General features: G+C 43.8%; 1 pseudogene; it reads right to left on the bottom strand.

Annotated features, from left to right (window-relative positions):
* Nucleotides 1-266: 266 nt before the first annotated feature.
* LOC121401343 lies at nucleotides 267-1,646 on the bottom strand (annotated as a pseudogene).
* Between the last annotated feature and the right edge of the window lie 3,163 nt (nucleotides 1,647-4,809).

Genomic DNA, 4,809 nt, shown 5'->3' on the forward strand with positions numbered 1-4,809 from the left:
ACTACCATGGCTCCTTGATTCACCAGCACAGGAAAACACAAGACATAATTCCATTGCAAATTAAGTTATCAATCACATTTACTTCTACTGCACCTATAACTATTACATTTTATACATTATACTCATACATTGTTTATTTTGTACTAGACATTAAGCCCGTTAAATTAACGGGCGCTAGAACATATGTAGTCAAACATTTATAAAAACAGAATTGTTCTATTCAAAAAAAAAAATCGCCAGACACGGTCCGAAGGGCACACGCGCAGTAGCGCAATCCCACGGACACAGGGATTGGACGCAGTATGAAGATCACCCCAGTCCAGGCATATGAGTTATTGAATTAAAAATGAACATGCGCCCATAAGATTGATACTTTCAGGTCCTGTAAGGGCCAACTTCTGTGTTTTCTGTAGCAAACAAACTGACCATCAGTTGAACATGTGGAGTCTGTATGGACTGGTGTTTGGCCAACCCTTTACCCATACTCCTAAAGTGGAAGAGGGGCAACCAGAGCCTGCAGATGAGTTATGTGCACTGGGATGACCTAGGCCCCTTCTGATGAGGCTTCAGGAACCCCTATAAGTGCCAGAGAGGGCCAAAACCCTAGCCTGTTTATAGTAGAGGGGCCTGTGAAGTGAGACCCGGTATATACCTTGCAGGGGCCACACAAATTGAACTCATGGCGGCTCTACTGGGGGTCTGGCTGTAATGTCCATTTGCATAGCTAAAGTCTGTGAGACCCTATGGATAGGAGATCTGTATAGGAGATTGGTGGGATCCCCTCAGGGAAAACTGTTGGTCTGTTTGGCCAAAGACAAACAGCCTTCCCTTTGCAGAGTTGGCCGGCAGCGGCGGTCCCATCACTTTCCCTGGGAGTGGAAACAGCAGCTGATAGCAATGCCAATCCCTGCAATTCGCCGGGTCGTAGGGGGGTGCCACGATGTCCAGGAAGGCAGCGGGCCCATCCAAAGGGCTGATCTGATTCAGGTTCTCCCTGTGCGGAGCCAGCAGGCAGGGCGGGCTGTTATCCCCAAACTCTCCCATGGAGCGCATCGCTGCCCGCCGCACAGAGCCGCACTCGTAGGAGAGCAGCGGAGGGGTGAAAGCGATAGGTTTCGAGGGGCTCCTTGCCTGCTGTCCTAGCCGCTTGCAGGCGATCAAAGCCGTAAATGCGGAACTTGACTTGCTCCCAGACCCACATCTTCTGCCCGCACCCGGCTCATTTTCCGCAGCTGTCCCAAGCTCTCCGCCAACAGGCCCAGGCCGACCCCTCCGCTGCTGTGAAAAGTCTGCCAAGCCACCTTCTGTATCAAAGAGCTCATCTCGTCCCAATTCATCTCCCTCCTGCTCCTGTCAGCGCTTTGGCGAGGAGCTCTTCCGTGCTGTGTGCCTTCAGCGCTCCCGCTTGCTCCTTCTCAGCCGGGAAACAGTATTGTGACAGCGGGCTGTGCAGAGGGGCCCGTGTGGAACATTTACATATCAAAGACAGCGGCCCAACGTTCACAAATGGCCAGTCCGGGCCTGAAAGGAACTGACCATGAATTCCCAGATCCGACAGAACTTCCACCAGGAGTGCGAGGCTGCCATTAATCGGCACATGCGCAGTAGCGCAATTATTATATCTGTGGGGCACATGCGCAGTAGCGCAATCCCACGGACACAGGGACTGGACGCAGAGACACTTGAACTTTATTATATAGGATATTCAGACTGATGTCTTCCTTAAAGGACCGGTAACATCAAAAAATTTTTAAAAAAAGTTCATTGGTATAATACAAAAAAGAAAAACACCAAGACTAATTAAACTTTAAAATCACACAGCCTTTATTAAGAAATAACTTACCGAAACTCCGCTTGCGCTCCTCTTCAGAAAATGCAACACGAAGACGATCCATCGTGTGGCGCTCAATTTCTCCTCTCTGGCTATCTCTTATAAGGCAGGCAGGGAGGAGAAATCGAGCATCGCACTATGGATTGCCTTTTCTGAATTACTGGTCCTTTAATTCACCCCCACTTCTTTGCATTAATCTAGCCTAGCATAATAAAAGCCAGTTTGAACATACTAAGGTTTGGATGAGTCATGTTTTTATGTAGAGTGAAGCAACATAGAGGCTTTAGATCACTTAATGTCATATAAGAAAGCAATGTGTTTTTGTGGGAACAATGCAATATGAACGGATTATCAGTATTAGGTGGGACATCCCAGGGCAAACTAGAAAACGTTACAAAAGGGACCACTTTCACAACAATAAGATGTAGGCATTGTATGTATGTATGCATTTTTATTAGGGATGCACTGAATCCAGGATTCAGTTCTGGATTCGTCCTTTTTCAGCAGGATTCAAATTTGGCAATAAAGAAAAATACTCATGCAACTTAAAGGGGTTGTTCACCTTCCAAACACTTTTTTCAATTCAGTTGTTTTTAGATTGTTCCCCAGAAATAAAGACTTTTTTCAATTACTTTCCATTATTTATTTTTTACATTTTTTCCAAAATCTAAGTTTAAAGGTGAATGTTCATGTCTCTAGTGTTCAGTCTGACAGCTCAGTAAATTCAGGTGCAGACTCTGAACTGTTACAATTTTGCAACATATAGTTGATACATTTCTCAGCAGCATCTCTGGAGTATTAGCAATTTGTATCAATTCTAACAGCTGCCTGAAATGAAACCCAGAGATTCTGCTCAGCAGGGACAAAGCTAAGAAATGTATCAACTAAATGTATCCATTTACAACAGTTTACAGGATTGGCGACAGGATCGACGAGAGAAATGACACTTTACACTTCAATATTAGAAAAACCGTCACACATAGAAAATAGAAAGTCATTGGGATATGTTCTTGGCTGGGGCCCACCGGGAGTTCTGAAATGCTAGTCCAACTCTGTATATTATTATTTCTCCAATTAAAAGCCTTCTATTGGTAACATGCCCAAACAAAAACATCCCCCTGCTGCTGGCTAAAAACCACTGGCAGAGAATATGCCTTATACATGATAGTAATTAACTAAAACCAATTGAATAACGAACTCTTATATCAATATACAATATGACCCCTGCAAATTCTAGACAGGTGTTATTTTATAAACATTATTAAGAGCTTCGAAAGCAAACACACAGCACAAGTGTAGAGACTACAAAACATGTAAATGTATATGAAGCCTTTTTATAATTTGTTCTTACTGACCCTGTTGCTATCTAGGGAATACTGTAATAACAGCGTGCCCATGTAAATATAGACAAGTGCAGAAATATAAAATGCCACTATGCCAGCCTATACTGGACACCTCCACAATACAATTATTCTGAAGTATCCTATATTAAGGGTGTATCACTGACCCCAGTGGCGTAACTAGATGTTACTGGGCCCCACAGCAAATTAATTTTAGGGCCCACAACATATTGAGAGGTTGCCCTGTTTTACCAATATATATTGTAATGGTTTATTAATTAGCGCCTCATGGGGCCCCTTATACCTCCTGGGCCCCCCTGCAGGCGCAGGGTCTGCTTCCTCTGTAGTTACGCCCCTGACTGACCCAGTTTCGAATAATCACCTGAGGCACAACTGCTCCAGCTAGTTCAGAGCAACTACAATTCTAGCCTATAATAAAAGCCATTGCCCTGCATTTTGTCTTTTATATATGAACGAGCACAACATTGGACAACTGAGCAGGCACGGATTGGCAATCTGTGGGTTCTGGCAAATGCCAGAGGGGGTGCTATAAGGTGCCATAGAAAGTCACTATTTAGTGGGCTGTTTGGGCCTCTGTGAGGGCTGATTGGGCCTCTGTGTACCTGAAATGCCAGGGCCTATTTTTATTCTCAGTCCAGACCTGCAATTGAGATAAGGAAAAAGGCACAATAGGAGGAACGCTAGTTATTCAAAAACCAAGTAAAGACCAGTTGAAATGTTGCTTAGAACATGTCCATCAATACCCTTTTCTGTTTTAACAGGGTTATCAGCTGCCTGAAGTTATTCTATAATGATTTACTTGCTAATGGTCCAAATAATATATTAAGGAGTATTTAATGGCCTTATACCTATGGTTATCGTATTCCACACGAGCACTGCTGAAACTGGAATCAAATTAATTGTTTTAGACAGCATGAGTGGCTATCCTCAGAGTACAATTTGGTTCCAAAACTTGGAAAGACTCCTAGAGATGTCTGGATTGATGTAGGACCTTTCCCGAGGCTCCTGCCATGGCAACGGCCGGGGTCTAATTATTACTTACGTGGTAACAGTAATTACAATATGAGAAGCAATCCATACGTAGAAGGTTTACAAAATGACATCGGCAAATGTCTAAAACGGTGATTTTTGACTGCTGATTTAGCATATGTGAGCAAATAAGAATACTTAGCAGATTGAGCGACAGAGAGTATGAGTATTTACCTATATGCGCCACGAGGTGGCAGCAAAGCAATGCGTTCCACCGAGTCGAGCGTTCGGATTTACCTCATTTCCGGTGACGCAGCCAAGAGGTTCTTGTTTTGGTTACATAAGCTCCGCCTTCTTTTGCGCATGCGGAAGGCTCGTAATCAAGTTGGTCTTGACACTGGCTGGCACTTGCAGGTCACGCCCGCCCCGTGTCTTTCCACTGCTTGGGTTAGCATTCCCTAATGTTGTGTAATAGAAATGCACACTCAAACTGACGTCATATTCGTACTGAATGAATTTTTAAGTGGAAACTATAACTAAACTATAACTATTTTTGACATGAGCTCCTAAAACCAGTGTCTAGACTTCCTTAAAGGAATTGTTCAGTGTAATAAAAACTGGGTAAATAGATAGGCTGTGCAAAATAAA

The sequence above is a fragment of the Xenopus laevis genome, chromosome 1L (genome assembly GCF_017654675.1).
Source record: "Xenopus laevis strain J_2021 chromosome 1L, Xenopus_laevis_v10.1, whole genome shotgun sequence".
In the NCBI taxonomy this organism is placed as follows: Eukaryota; Metazoa; Chordata; class Amphibia; order Anura; family Pipidae; genus Xenopus; species Xenopus laevis.